At 41.8% G+C, this 16,510-nt stretch overlaps 1 protein-coding gene and 1 long non-coding RNA gene across 9 annotated transcripts in view; one reads left to right on the forward strand and one right to left on the reverse strand.

Moving 5' to 3' along the window:
* Nucleotides 1-16,510, forward strand: part of DLGAP1 (DLG associated protein 1) — a 902,804-nt gene that overhangs the window by 417,681 nt on the left and 468,613 nt on the right. The gene's annotated exons all lie outside the window — the stretch shown is intronic.
* LOC123588599 lies at nucleotides 7,173-12,394 on the reverse strand. Its single transcript, XR_006707926.1, has 2 exons — nucleotides 11,333-12,394; nucleotides 7,173-7,465 (listed from the first exon to the last, which is right to left on the reverse strand). It is a non-coding gene; the product is annotated as an uncharacterized LOC123588599 (long non-coding RNA).

Below are 16,510 nucleotides of genomic sequence, written 5' to 3' on the forward strand. Positions count from 1 at the left end.
ACGCGGGTCTCGAACCCACCAACAGTGAGATCATGACCTGAGTCGAAGTCAGAGCTTAACTGATTGAGCCATCCAGGCGTCCCAGGAAGTAACCTTCTTAATGGGCAAGGCTGCTGGAAACCCTGTAAGCAAGGTGTCAGGCTAGTATTTCAAAGGAGCTACACTAGCTGCATAAATTCAACCTTAGTGTCCTAAAGTTGTATGGTTGTATGTGAGTTTATGAATGTCTCTATCAAATACGACATTCCAGTCAAAGACTTAATAATACAACCAGTCTTTCCAATTCTGTCCTGTTTAAGGGAGAACAGAGTCTTATTGGACTTACGTAAATAAATATATTGCCATAAAAATAAGAATACTAAGTTTCTGAATTTCGGAGGGATCAGAGAGGAGAAAAAGATAAATGTTTCCATTATGCCTGGAAAGGTATAATATACCAAATTGCTGTGAGAGTTTGCTTATTTTTCTCATATCTGGAAAATAAAAGATTAAAGAACCAGCGAGATTTCAAACAAAAAGGCATGAAAATTATAGTCTTCCTCCTCCATTTATTCAGTACCATGCGATTGATTCTTGTTCTGCTCGAATTCAGTTTTTCCATTCGTTTTGGAAAATTTTTTCCCAGGTCAGTTTTATGATACTGAAGTTATCAGAAACCTGTAATTTTTTTTTCATGAATCTCCTTAAAGATGAAACATTTTGGGGGCACCTGGGTGGCTCAGTCGGTTAAGCATCCAGCTTCAGCTCAGGTCATGATATCGCAGTTTGTGAGTCCGAGCCCCACATCAGGCCCTGTGCTGATAGCTCAGAACCTGGAGCCTGCTTCAGATTCTGTGTCTCCCTCTCTCTATTCTTCCCCCTGTTGCACTCTGTCTCTCTCTCTCTCTCTCTCTCTCTCAAAAATAAACATTTAAAAAACTTACAAAAAAAAGATGAAACACTTTTGCAGGAATACTTCTATAAAAGCATCTCAGTAAAAGAATAACTGTTTGTAAATGATACAAGACTTAAAAATGGCATGGTTAAAGGTCAGAGTCCATTACAGTGCAATTGATAAGGAAATTTGTTTATTTCTGTGACATCCAACATGGTTAATGTTTCTTTTTAAATTCCACTTAGTTAACAGCAATGTTACATGTTGCAGGTGTACAACAGAGTGATTCAATTCTTCCATACATCGCTCAGCGCTTATCATTCATATACTCCTTAATCCCTATCTCCTATTTTACCCATCTCCCCAACCACCTCCCCTCTGGTAACCATCAATTTGTGCTCTATGATTTAGAGTCTGTTTCTTGGTTTGCCTTTTTTTTTTTTCTTGGTCCCTCTGCTCATTTGTTTCTTAAATTCCACATGAGTGAAGTCATAGGGTATTTGTCTTTCTCTGACTTATTTTGCTTAGCATTATACTCTCTAGCTCCATCCATATCATTGCAAATGGCAAGATTTTATTCTTTTTTGTGGCTGAATAGCATTCCATTGTACGTGTATACACCACCTCCATCCACTCATCAGTCAGTGGACACTTGGGCTCTTTCCACAGTTTGGCTATTATAGATAATGCTGCTATAAACTTTGGGGTGCATGTATACCTCTGAATTAGTGTGTTTGTATTCTTGGGGTAAACACCTAGTAGTGTGATTGCTAGGTCATAGGGCAATTCTATTTTTGACTTTTTGAGGAACCTCCATAATGTTCTCCAGAGTGGCTGCACCAGTTTGCATTCCCACCAACAGGGCAACAGAGATCCTTTTTCTCCGCATCCTCGCCAACAACTGTTGTTTCTTGTGTTGTTGACTTTAGCCGCTCTGGCGGGTGTGAGGTGATAGCTCATTGTAGTTTTGATTTGCTTTTGCCTGATACTGCGTGATGTTGAGCATCTTTTCATGTGTCTGTTGGCCATCTGGATGTCTTCTTTGGAGAAATGTCTATTCCTGTCTTCTGCCCTTTTAATTGGAGTTTTCATCTGTGGTACACAACATTTTAAGATAACTAATTATAAGTGGTAACATCCAAGGACATATTAAGTTGCTAGGAGTTTCATACAATCCCTGTAACATTTTAATAACATATATCCACATGAATGAAATCTAACATGGTTGGCATCATCTGTTTGATGGTGCTTCACACGTAATTTATCATACCAAATAAGCTTAATTACTTTAACAAATCTTTTGAGGTCTTCCAGGAATGTTCTAGACTGTTCCAAAGTTCCCTAAATGCAAAGACTGAATTTAGAATTTGGGAAAGTTTGTCAAAATGTCAAAAAGATTTTAAAACAAGAATCATAGGTCACCATGAAACAATACTTAGTTATCTGTTTAACCAAAATGACAAAGACTTCACAGGCAAATAAAGAAGGTTACATAATTCTAAGCAAAACTTAGGTCTTTCACTATGAAGAAGATTGGGATTAATCAAAGACCTGATTAAACACAGGAAATTATTTTGATAAAACACAGAATCCTTGTTTTCTAGGCAGGTACGTTTAAAAGATAAAAAAACTTTTACAATCTTTTATCAAGAACAGACCAATAATAGTTCAAGAATACTTTGTCCTTTTAACAGAGAGAAAAATCTAATTTTAAATTTGCACCAAATTCTAATTTTTCACAAATATACTTTTTTTTCTTTTTTTAAATTTACATCCAAATTAGTTAGCATATAGTGCAACAATGATTTCAGGAGTAGATTCCTTAGTGCCCCTTACCCATTTAGCCCATCCCCCCTCCCACAACCCTTCCAGTAACCCGCAGTTTGTTCTCCATATATATGAATCTCTTCTGTTTTGTCCCCCTTCCTGTTTTTATATTATTTTTATTTCCCTCCCCTTATGTTCATGTGTTTTTTCTCTTAAAGTCCTCATATGAGTGAAGTCATATGATATTTGTCTTTCTCTAATTTCACTTAGCATAATACCCTCCAGTTCCATCCATGTAGTTGCAACTGGCAAGATTTCATTCTTTTTGATTGCCGAGTAATATTCCATTGTATATATATACCACTTCTTTATCCATTCATCCATCGATGGACATTTGGGCTCTTTGCATACTTTGGCTATTGTTGATAGTGCTGCTATAAACATGGGGGTGCATGTGTCCCTTCGAAACAGCACACCTGTATCCCTTGAATAAATACCTAGTAGTGCAACTGCTGGGTCGCAGGGTAGTTCTATTTTTAGTTTTTTGAGGAAACTCCACACTGTTTTCCAGAGTGGCTGCGCCAGCTTGCATTCCCATGAAAGAATTTTTTTAATGTTTATTTTATTTATTTTGAGAGTGAGAGATAAAGCATGAGCTGGGGAGGGGCAGAGAGAGGGGGAGATAAAGAAACCCAAGCAGGTTCTGTGCTGCCAGCACAGAGCCTGACACTGGACCTGAACTCAAAAACCATGAGATCATGACCTGAGCCCAAAACAAGAGTCAGATGCTCAACTGACTGAGCTACCCAGGCATCCCCACTATTTTTTTAAATTTATTTTTATTTTTTTTTTTAAATTTACATCCAAATTAGTTAGCAAATAGTGCAACAATCATTTCAGGAGTAGATTCCTTAGTGCCCCTTACCCATTTAGCCCATCCCCCCTCCCACAACCCCTCCAGTAACCCTCAATTTGTTCTCCATATATATCAGTCTCTTCTGTTTTGTCCCACACAAATATACTTTTTTTTAAGGTTTATTCATTTTTCAGAGACAGAGCGTGAGCAGGGGAGGAGCACAGAGAGAGGGAGACACAGAATCTGAAACGGGCTCCAGGTTCTGAGCTGTCAGCACAGAGCCCGAGGCGGGGCCCGAACTCACGGACAGCGAGATCGAGAGCTGAAGTCGGACACTTGACCGGCTGAGCCACCCAGCCACCCCACAAATATACTTTCAATGTTAAAACTCATTTACTTAAATTTCCTGACCACACATAAAATTCCTTCCCAAAGGTTCCTTTTTCATAAGCCAACAACTTTCTTGTTCACATTGAAATTTTACCGTTTTACCTCTTTCCCAGACTCAGTTTAGAACACTGTTACTTTTCCCTCAACAAAGATGCATTTCCATTCCTCATACCTTCTTTTACCAAAAGCACACACCTTACTTTTCTTGTATACAGAATAGTTTCCCTTATTATTTTTAGTAGTGTTAGCCACACATATTAATTAGAATTCTGAAGTCTTAGGAAGCTTAACTAAGAAAATCAGAATTGTGAACTTTTACATTAGTGGTCTGTGAATTGGCAAACTAAAAAATACTTTGTACTATAAAAAAAGCACAGGGGCATCTGGGTGGCTCAGTCGGTTAAGCATTTGACTGTGGCTCAGGTCATGATCTCACAGTTTGTGAGTTCGGGCTCTGTGCTGACAACTCAGAGCCTGGAGCCTGCTTCGGATTCTGTGTCTCCCTCTCTCTCTGCCCCTCCCCCTCTTGTACTCTGTCTCTCTCAAAAATAAATGTAAAAAAAAAATTTTTAAAGCATATATTTCTAGAAATCATCATCTTTCAATAAAGCACAAAATATGTTTACTAACAGACCTAAATTTTATCTTTAGTTACTTGGTAGTAGGTTTATCTCCTTTTGGCTTCCCTATGTGCAGGGATTAATGTTTCACTATTCTGTCTTATTTAGAAATGATCTAGATATTCAGTGAATTTAATTTACTTAGCAAAACAGTAAGGTTTCAGATTGCCAAAAAGATTTGGAAAAACTAAAAGTTTTGGGGTAAACTTTTAATCTTATTTACATCTATTCAATTTACTCCTTCTTAACAATTATGTGTAAATTACCCACAAAAACTTTGAGACATTACAGTCAACCATTATTCACAATTAATTTTTGCTGACACATTTTGCAACAGAGAGTACATGTAGTCAACTAGTAAACCCAGGCAGTTATTTATCTGCATTATATTTAATGCTGATAATTTTGAAGACATGTCTGTTTTAATCAAACCAGCCAACTTAAATTAGCTTTACTACCAAATGTATTCCCAGATCACATGAATCTGAAATTCATTGGCTTGTTTTTATTTGAGAATTTTTGTGAATATTCAATTTATATAAGCCCTTAATTTTAAGACAATTAAGTAGATTGCTTTTCTGGCAGATGGAATCAGTTAAGCTTACCTGCTCAGGTGGCTAACATCTTTTATACTATTTGTAGAGAAGACTTTTACAATTTGTATTTGTTCCTGGAAGTAATCTGAAGGCGGCTGTGATCAAGAGTCTGGGCTAGAGAGTCTTTATTTGCAGCTTGTGTTTTAAAAAGGCCTCTCTTTCTTTCCTACCCTTTCTTCCTCCCTCCCTCTCAGACCAGTGTGGTCATTGTTTCAGAGACCTTCTGGTGTATTTCCATGTCAAAGGCGTCATAAGGTTTACATCTTCAAGGGGCAGAAAAAGAGTGCAGGTTTTCTCTTAGGCCTTGTGGATAGTTTGAATGGCCCCAATTAAAACGCAGTAATGCGGCCTGCAAGTAGACTAGGGAGTGCCCTGTAAAGAATACTTCTCTGGACTCGGGGTCAGAGGGGGCTTCTTCTGGCTTGGAAATGAAGATGTGGTCGTTGGGGTCACTAGGTTCATTGAAATGATAAACCCATTGGATTATGCCAGTTTGGCTCAGCAGGAGCTGGGCCTCATCTTAATGTTTCCCATTCACTGTGAGCCTTAGCCATGGTCACTGTGATGGAAGGAAATGAGCATAGAGCCTGGTTGAATCTTTACTAAAGTTATAGATTTCAGAGTCTTGGGAGGTAGCTATCCGTTGACCCGTTTTTGCGGCTGTGAATAAGAATCCGGAGCCCTATCATAGGAAGAAGAAAACTTACCAGAGCCAATTAGTTCCCCTCTCTCCTTCCCGTGGTATAAAGTCTTTAAGAAAGGGTTGAATTTCAGGGCCTAGTTTAATTTCAGTCTATTTCTTGATTTTTTGTTGTTGTTGTTGTTGTTGCTCCTTTAATCTTGGACGTCGTTACTGGAAAAAATGTGGATGACATCAGTGAGGCCTCTTCACAGGCAGCTGCTTTTCATCCCAGGATCACATGAGACAACCCCCCCACCCCCACCCCCCTGGGATTGGGCTCTGCTTCTGCCTCTGCTACTGTGAGAAAGCCCCTAGGCCTCCAGAGCTCAACCCCCAGAGTCTTAGCGTGTCCATGGGCCCGGCCTGGAATGACACCCGGAAACATCCCTGGGCCTTTTGCATGTCCTGAAGGGCTGCTTGACCTCCTCAGGATTCTTAGCAGGTGCTGGCACCAGATGTCCAGGACATTTATGTTTTTCCATTATTGTTTATATATTTATATTTTTCCATTAATTTGTTTAAACTCATAATGCCAGTAATTGAACTCCTAACTGGATCGAGGGATGAAGCTTGACAGAAGTGAGTGAAGTGGTGACACACAAACCAAGGCCTCTGTTGTGTTTTCCCCTCTGGTTTCCCTCACTGGTTTTTTATTGCAGTAATACCCTTGCAATCTAATCTACCCTCCTTAGCCTTAAGGTGTGGGAGACCTTTTCCTATGTTAGTTAGGGACTTAAAAGAATTTGTGTTTTTTTTTTTGGAGAGTGAGAGAGAAGGGCAGAAGGAGAGAGAGAAGTTCAAGCAAGCTTCAGGCTCAGTGCAGAACGCAACGAGGGGCTCCTTCCCAGGACCCTGGGATCATGACCTGAGCCAAAACCAAGAGTCAGACGGTCAACCCACTGAGCCACCAGGCACTTCAAGGACTTTGTAATTAACATCTCATTAGGCCTATGACCTTGATCACATCACTCTGCAGAGACTGTTCGTAACTGTATCATGACTCTTTGGGTTGGATACCGCAGGGAGCATATCGCGAAGGCAATACGTAAGAGCGCATAGCAGTGCCACAGACCCCAGATGGTTTCCCAGCTGGTTAATTCCCTCAGTTGGGTGGCTAGTGAGCAAACAGGTAAAGGGCATTCCCCTCAGTTAACTGCAAGAGCAACCGTGCAATCCTGCTGACATAAGTTGTTTTAGCGCATTCGCAGCCTATCAATGACCAGTGTTGTCGGTGGATCGGCCCTTGTGGTTCTTTCTATGATTGCAAGATGCTCTGTAGCAACCACCATCAGGAAACTTTGGAAAGATAGCGATTTCTGACTTGCAAGACTTGGAGATTACCCCGTGCACCGGGGACCCCACAATGAGGTCACAGAGGGAGAGCATGCACAGGCCAGAGGTTCTGCTTTTACTAGGGTGGAGGGTAGGGGCCTAGGGTTCAGGGGCTCGCTCACTATTGGTGAATTTCAAAAAAAGGTGAGAAAAGAAAAGGCACGTGGCCCAAATGGTCAGTTATTGAAATCGAGTTCTCTGAAACCAAGGAGGCTCAGTGGGGTGAGGTAGCCTGGCTCTGTCTTGTCCTGGGGCTGACCATGTGTTTCTTGGAGGTCGCCATCTTTGAAGGAGAGCCTTCTTTGAGATGGATGCCGTGGCAATTAAAGCTGAAGTCGAGCACTTGCACTGCAAAGAAAGAAAAAAACCTGTCAGGGTTTCACACTAGACTCTGTCTCTAGGAAGAAGTCCGTTTAGTCCTACTGGAAGGAGGGAATAGGAGACAAAAAGAAGACCCCAACTGTATACCAGTGACTTAGATGGATAGACTAATCTGTTAATGGCTTGTGTTTGTTAGTCTTTGGTCTTAAAGCGGTGAATTCAATGGTCTGAAGCCAAAAGAGGAGAGCTATTTTTCTTATTATTTTTAAAGATCCTGCCTTGTGCCACCAATGATTTGAAGTGGCCTGTAAGGACGGATCGGTGGAGAGAGACTGATAGATCTATCAATAAATCTATCAACAAAAATTAGCACTATTGGAGGCTGAATTTGGGCCCTGGATGATTACTGACATCAAGTTGATATTCCTCAAAGCTGAAGTGGAAAGCAACCGTATATTATATCATTCGTATATAGTCATTGTCGTGAAAGCATAGCATTCTCCGGTGAAGCAAAGCTTTTCCTGACACCTCGGTTTGACAGGGACTTAACTGACCTGTGGTGGCCAGTATTCCTTATGAAATTCTGACAACAAAAATTGACAGGTAAGCAGGTTGCACAGGAACCTTTTTTTTTTGCCTTCATACGACATGAGGGCATAATGGCTAAATCCAACTCAAAGGAAGCAGTTTGCTGGAGAAATGGGAAAGCGTGTGGAAAACATACACAGCTTGTTGATAGTGTACCTTAACCGCCAGAAAAAGGCTGCCACAAATATAGCCCATTAGCAGGCCCGGCACTTTCCTCCCGTGTACATAGCGTGTACAACCAGGTCATCGCGCTCTTTTCTGCAAAGGCCAAAATGGGCTGATTTTCCAAACAAGTGCCCTTGGCCATCACTACCAATTTATTAGAATTGGCAAAATTGAAGCCTGAAGCCTGTTTGTTATCATAGGCTGGATTCTCTAGGGTCAATATGTGCTTCAGAGAGGATGCAGGTCTCTGAAATTGTAGACACCATTTTCTGTGTGTGGGCTCTAAGTATATTTATCTGGGGAAAGACTTCAGAGCTTTCAATCCACGGAAAGGTCACAGTAAGGAATGCATTGACCACAGATCCTTTAAACACTTGTCCTTCAATATTTCTGTCAAGAGCCTTCAATAAGAGGTGAGAAGGAGACCGTTAAAAGGCCTGCTCTCTGGCAAGGACCTGGGGCCAGTGTTCAGTGCTGCTGATTAAAAGCAGGGCCAGAAGCACTAATGATCAAAACCACAGTCGGCCAGAGCCATCTTGTGAGAACTTAACGACTCGCCCCGCTGACATTGCCACCGACCTGTGAACGGAAAAGGTGAGGCAGAACCTATCGAAAATGGTTCTTGAATGTCAGCTTTGTGCCACAAAATGAGGACACAGTGTTGAACAGATTCCTGTCCAGATTGTGCTTATTCTAATGATTGTACAATAATTCCTATTTTTATCCTTTGCTGTAAAGGACTGGAAGGCTGAAATCGTCCTTAAAAAACGAGCGGAGTGTTTTCTAGAACGCAAAAAAGAAAACAGGTCTCCAAGTCTCACCAAGTGGAGACAAGGACACAGGAGTTATTTTCAGAGTCTTTTACAGATCTAAAATCATCACATTAGTTTAGGGATATGGAAATGTTTATAATTGGATCTAAGTTCATTTTGCTAGCTTAGGACTATAGAAGTATACTGTCTACAATTTGGGCCATAAAATAGATTACTCAGACCATAATTACAAGTAGATTCATTGAATTTATTTAAGTATTTAGTGTCCACCATAAAATGAGCCACATATTGACAACTTCTAAGGATTTTCTTCTTTCTTAATTGTGTGATTGGTTACAAGTATTCTATAGAATTGTGCAATGGCTCCCATATGGGGGCTCCTGTTTCCCCTTGAAGTATTAGAAAGTTGCACAGAGAATGGAAAGGAAAAATGTCAGAGTGGAGCACATTAAAAATGATCATTGTGGTTTGACCTCCCCTTACACAAAAGTGGAAGAAACCTCCATGGACCACCTAAATTAATCAATTCAATTCAATGCTTATTTTTAACCTTAAACATCTATCCAAAACGCACTGCACATTTGAAAAGTAGTATACCATACAATCCGGGGGGGGGGGGGGGGGGGGTGGCGGTCAGACTGCCTGGATTCGGATCCAGTTATCAAGCTGTGTGATCTTGGACAAGTAACCTAACACTCTGTGCCTCAGTTTCCTCATCTGTACACTGGGGCAAATAATAGAACCTATCTTAGAAAAGCGTTTTAAATAAATGCTTACAGTACCTGATACACAGTAAGGAAGTGTTAGCAATAATTATTTAAGGAAAATCAATAGCACAAGACACTGAAGCCTAAAGTGAACAATAAGGACCAATGATCCCCCCTCCCCAACGACTACCTGGGTGGCTCAGTCAGTTAAGTATCTGACTCTTGATCTTGGCTCATGATCTTGCAGATTGTGGTATCCTTCCGGGCAGGGTCAGGCCCTGTGCTGACAGTATGGAGCCTGCTTGAGATTCTCTCCCCACCGCCCCCCTCTCTCAAAATAAATAACTAAACTTAAAACAAACAAACAACTAAGCCTCCAAACTCTTGATCTCAACTCAGGCCTTGATATCAGGGTCGTGAGGTCCAGCCCTATGTTCACTTCCACACTGGGCATGAAGCCTACTTAAAAAAAAAAAAAAAAGGCAGTACTACTAACTTAGTAGTTTCGTAAAACAAATTTGTGAAATAGGAAAAATCTGTTACCAAGGGAGTCAAGGAAAATTTATAGTATGGAAGGTAAAAGGACAAAGCTGAAAAGGGGGCTCTAGGGCAGACTGCTTGCAGCAACATCTTATGCCCCCACCCACCGCTCCTTGCAGTTTGGTGTGGCCAAAGGGAAGAGTTCCAGCCAGTGGGAGTTGAAAAATGGTGTGGGTCCCTCCAAGCCCAGCCTGGGGCCACCTCCCTGGAACAGGCTCTGCACTGTGAGCCCATGGCCAGTGTTTCACAGTGTTTGCCTGTGTCCCTGTGTCTCAGCATCAAGGCTGAGAAGGTAGCCAGAGGTATGAAGAACCACCTGTACTCTGCTAAGGAATTTGAACTTGCCTTGGGGCCATGGGAGCTACCAAAGTGTTTGTTTTATAGAATCAGATAAGTCGCTCCTTTGGCTGGGTGGAGGGTAGGTGTAAGCCAGCAGGAGAGGTGGCGAAGGCTGGAAACAGTGAGGAGACTTGCATAACCACCCAGGTGAAAAGGGACAGAGGGACAAATGTGGGGATGGAAGCAGGAGACTGACTCCGAAGGAAATTGGGAGTCAACAATTCTGTTGGGCATGGGAAGTGGAGAAGCCACAGTAAGAAATAAAGGTGGATAGAGATGGGGGTTGGGAGTGTTGTACCTCACAGCCTCTGTGTTCTCTGAGAAAGGAGACAATCATCATGAGCCCCTTCTCCTCCTGTCACATCTTACAGTCTGTCCATCTCAAACAGTGTGCTGTCCTTGCCAGTGCTGTGTTCTGTCTGGAAGACTAGAAAGTTGTCTAAACTGTTTGCCCCTACACCAAGCAATGCCTCTTCTCTGAAGGCTGCTCCCCCTCCTCCAGACATGCCTGGGCACTCCTCCTTTGCACCCTGTCTTCCCCAATCCCTCTAATCTCTTGAGCACTTAGGAAAACGGGCTCAACGTGCTCCCTTGACATCTCCACAACTAGATGGGAAGGACATGGATGGTAAAGAAACACAAAGATGAAAAATAAATCTTATTACCAGCTGAAGGCCAGATATAATGGGCTCTCAGTAGATGTTTGAGAAATAAGCTAATTAAGAATAAGGGGACAGGAACAAAAAAAAAAAGGAGAGCTCTGGAAAGAGCACAATCCTTACCTGCATTCTCCTAAGAAGAATCTAGCAGGTTGAAGAACAACACCTGGACAGACAGACAGCATGGGAAAACATTATAATTAAGGTTGAAGCAAAACAATACGTACAATCCATACAGCTGTAGGATTCTTGTCCCTTTAGGACAAAATTATCAATTGATAAGAAAACTCTGCTGAAGAGAAGGAGCACATAACCACATCTGGGGCAGTGAGAAGGAAAAAAAATACCCCCACTTTTCAAACACCCAGGAGTTCCCAGTATTGTATATAGATAGTATACTCGAGTGAATATAACCCTGTCATTCACACAGTGAAATGATGAGTATTTTCGACTCTTAATACATTGGCAGTTTTCCACAGGTGGTGGAGTCTAGACTTCTAGTTGTTTACCTAAGGCATTCTCCCCGTTCTTCTCAGAATTCCAGTTTTATTCCAAGTAGCCAGCTGAAAGCCTACATTTACCAGCCTGCAAGGCAGCATGAGATGTGACCATTTAAGTAAGTTCTGGTTAATATTAGTGAAAGGGTAGCATGGGACATTACCTATCTTTTCAGAAAGTTGACTCAGTTGGAGATTTGCCCCTTTAACTTCCTACTTATGCTCGTCTGGCCTTGTGTCTAAAGGCTGGCACTCCAGCAGCTGTCTTGGAAACATGAGGTGGATGGCCTTAAACTTGGAGGTGACTCTAGAAAGAACATGAAGATAGCAAGCACTGGAGTCCCTGACTACCAAAGAGCCAAAATGCCATCACTGAAATACTTCTCTTGAAAAAAGTTCCATGTTTCTGTTCACAGTAGAAAAGCCAAATAACGATGGCCGAACAACCAAGCCTCATACTTCTGGTAGTGAACACAAGTGCCCTAATGATTCTTAATCTCATCTTACTGTCATTGTCACATCATTTATTGCAGCGTAGGCTCAGGCGGTTACAAACTTTTACCTCGGTGGAAAAACTGGAGAAATGGTATAACCCTGTCTTGCGTTCTGCAATGTCTAGAAGGTAAACAGCACCATCGTACTGCTTGAATATCACAGACAAGCACAAATTCTGGGATGTAGTGCAAACTATTTAGAGAGTCAGTCAGATAAGGCAGTCCAAAAATCCTTTTCTCTCTTGTGGTCTCCTGAGGGGACCCATGTGCCCCACGGTTCCTGTTCTTAGGAGGGTGATGAGGGTGAACATTGGCATATCGTTTCCCCAGCTGTGTTGCTATATAATTAACATATAACATTGTGTAAGCTTTAGGTATATAGCATGATGATTTGATACATGTATGTTCTGCAAAATGGTATCCCAAGAAAATGAGCACATCTGCCCCTCACATAATTAACTCGTGTGTATGTGTATAGGGAGAATATTTAAGATATAATATTTTGATAACTTCCAAGCATATAGTACAGTATTGTTGACTTGTCACCATGCTGTACATAGCAGGCATACCTTAGAGATGGTGCAGGTTCAGTTCCAGACTACTACGATGAAGTAAGTATCTCAACAAGGCAAGCACTAGACTGTAATCGAGGTACGATAGCATCGTGTCTGAAAACCACAACGTACATACTTGCTCAAGGAAGGAAGGAAGAAAAGAAAAGAAAAGCTAACCATCAGGGAACCGGGCTGACTCAGAAAAGTGTGCAGCTCTTGATCCCTGAGTCATGAGTGTGAGCCCCATAATGTAGAGATGACGGAAATAAATACTTAAAAAAAAACAAACAAACTTAAAAAGGATGCTAACCATCACCTGAGCTTTCAGCAGATCATAATCTTCTTGCTGATGGAGGTTCTTGCCTCCATGTTTTGGCTGCTGACCGGTCAGGGTGGTGGTTGCTGAAGGGTGGAGTCGCTGTGGCGATTCCTAAAATAGGACAAAGATCGACTCTGATAGCATTTTACCCCTCAGAACTTTTTTAAAAATTGGAGTTAATCCTCTCTAACCCTGTCACTGCCTTCTCAATTAACTTAAAGGAATATTCTAAATCCTTTGTTGTCATCCAGGAGTAGAGGCCAGCTCACGTAACCACTTTCTTTGCTCATTCATCGGAAGCAACTCCTCACGAGATGGCAGAAATTCAATCCCATCTTCAGGCTCTACTCCTAATTCTAGTTCTCTTGCTATTTCCACCACATCTGCAGTGACTTCCTCCACTGAAGTCTTGAACCTCTCATCCATGAGGGTTGGAATCACCTTCTTCCAAACTCCTGGTAATGTTGAATCCTTTCCAGAAGGTTTTCAATCGACAGTGCCCAGATCTATGAGATCTGCCACTATCTATGGCAGCTAAATGTATTTCTCTAATATTAGGCTTGAGCGTCAAAATTGCTCCTTGATCCAGGGGCTGCAGACTGGGTATTGTGTTAGCAGGCACGCAAACATTGTACATCTCCATCAGAGCTCTTGGGTGACTACATGTGTGGTCAGTGAGCAGTACTATTTTGAAAAAGAATCTTTTTTTCTGAGTAGTAGCTCTCAACAGTGGGCTTACATTTTTTGGTAAGCCATGTTGTAAACAGATATGCTAAATCTACTCTGCCTGTGCTCTGAATGACAGCACAATTCTTAAGCACCCTACCGTGGGCCTTGACCTAAAATCACCAGCCGCATTAGCTTCCAACAGGAGAGTCGCCCTGTCCTTTGAAACCAGGCATTGATTTCTCCTCTCTAGCTGTGAAAGTTCTAGATAGCAACTTCCCCTTTAGCAGGTTGTTTAGTGTAGCCACCTCCATCAATTATCTTAGCTAGATCTCCTGGATAACTTCCTGCAGCTTCTACATCAGCACCTGCTGCTTCACCTTGAGCTTTGATGTTACAGAGATGGCTCCTTCCCTTAAACTTCATGAACCACCCTCTGTTAGGGCCTAACTCTCCAATTCCGGGAATGCTGAGAGAGGTTGAACCTAACTCTGGATTAGGCTTTGGCTTCAAGGACTGTTGTGGCTTGTTTCATCTTCTACCCAGACCACTCAAACTTTCTCCACGTCAGCAATAAGGCTGTTTCACTTTCTTATTATTCATGTGTTCACTGGAGTAGCACTTTAATTTCCTTCAAGAACTTTGCCTTTGCCTTCACATCTCAGCTCTTTGGCACTCAACCTGTCTTCCTAAGTTTAATCATTTCTAGCTTTTGACTGAAAGTGAAAGACACGCAACTCTTCCTTTCACTTGAACACTTATGCCAACTAATTACCCTACAATGGCCTCCAGCTTCGATAGTGTTGTGTCTCAGGGAATAGGAGAAGAGGGAGAGATGGGGAACAGTCAGTTTGGTAGAGCAGCCATACAGCATTTAAGTTCACTGTCTCATATGGGCAGTTTCTGGTTTCCCAAAAACAATTACAACAGGGACGTCAAAGATCACCATAGCAAATCTAATAATAGTGAGAAGGTTTGAAATATTACAAGAGTTACCAAGATGTGGCACAGATGCCCGAAGTGAGCAAATGCTGCTGGGAGAATGGCACCACTAGACTTGCTGAACAGAGGACTGCCACAAACCTTGTTTGTAAAAAACACAGTATGGGTGAAGTGCGGTAAAGTGAAGCACGGTGAAACAAGCTACCCCTATACACCCTGGAACTTATTCACCTTATAACCAGAAGTTTTCACCCTTTGCCCAACATCTCCCCACTTCTCTCACCCTCTGGGACACCCATTGTACTGTGTGGCTATGAGTTCATCTTTTCTAATTTCCACCTATAGGTAAAATCCTATACGGTATTTGTCTTTCTCTTATTTCATTGAGCATGACACTCTCAAGGTCCATCAACGTTGTTGCAAATGATAGGACTTTGTGCTTTTTTAAGGACTGAAAATATGCCATTTTGTGTAGGTATTTATGACACATCCTCTATCCATTCAGTGGTTGATGGACTCTTAGGTTGTTTCTGTCTTGGCTGTTGCACATGGGGGTGCAGGTATCTTTTCAAGATCATAATTTCGTTTCCTTCAAATATATACCTAGAATTGCTGGATCATATGGCAGTTCTTTTGAGTGACGGCCATTCTTTCTTAAGTGGAAATAACTGTCTCTATCATGAGAACGTTAATCACGCAGCCAAACTTGCGTGCGATATTCTAAAATTCTCCATTTCTGAGAATGAAGAGAAGCAGGAAAGAGCGGAACCAAGAGTGAATCCTTTTCAGCCACAGGCATGTTATTATCTGTGCCCTTCACTAGGTCTTAAATTCCTCGAGGGAAGGTCCTCTTCATGCCTCCTCCAGTATCGAGGATAGTGACAGGCACATTTCAACGGTTTTGTCCTTTATTTGGTCCATGAGTGAATATGTAACAACCGGGCTGTTTCCTGGTGGCCTGGTGGTTGTCCTAGTATCAGGTGTAACACAGAAGAAATCATGGATGTCACTAAATGCTGGCTCTGCTCAGTGCAGTTCACAACAGATTACCGATGCCAGACAGGAAAGTAGTGACCTGGCCATCTGTACCCACTCGTTCGTGGAATGAGCGGCTCCAGCAGGCTTTGGAGGAGAAGCGCAGTTACAAGAGAAGGGGTGGCCGTCGCTCCCTTCCCATTTCCTGTAGCAGGCCTCATCAGCGTTTGTTCTTGTACTTTGAATAACCCAGTTTCCCACTTTATGCATTGGCTCAAGAGTCAGAAAAGTTGAGTAGAACCCCTGAAAAGCAGAATAATGAGCACTTGTGCTACCGGAATGAAAAGCATATGGCAGTTATATAGGAACGGTGATCGTTGTTTTTCCCCATCACTCGTCTTGGTTTGTCTGCCTGGCACAGCATAAGAATAAGAACGCTTTTACAGAACAACTCAGAAAGTTAGAAAATGCGAGACATGAAAAATGACTTTTTGGCCAGATGTGATATATCTTCAAGAAGCTATTTATATCCAACAGCTGTACCTGACTTCGAGAAACTTCATTTTTTAATGAAAACTGTAGCATAATGAAGGACTCCACAGGTTTCTCCCCACAGTCTTTGGCAAGACTTTTGCTGCTCAGTTTTAAAGATAGTAACCTAAGAGAAGACGCAAACACTTTGTAAAGTTAGCTATTTTTGCTAATTTAACTATACTTGAAAAAATATAACTAGATGTGGGATTTTGTAAAGAGATGACAAGTTGATATATTCATTTTACATCATGCCTGGACATTTGTAGTTGTTATTTCATCAAGTTCTACTGAAAAATCCTAACGAGTGGCCCAGATAGAGG

Source organism: Leopardus geoffroyi, chromosome D3, assembly GCF_018350155.1.
Source record: "Leopardus geoffroyi isolate Oge1 chromosome D3, O.geoffroyi_Oge1_pat1.0, whole genome shotgun sequence".
NCBI classification, from domain to species: Eukaryota; Metazoa; Chordata; class Mammalia; order Carnivora; family Felidae; genus Leopardus; species Leopardus geoffroyi.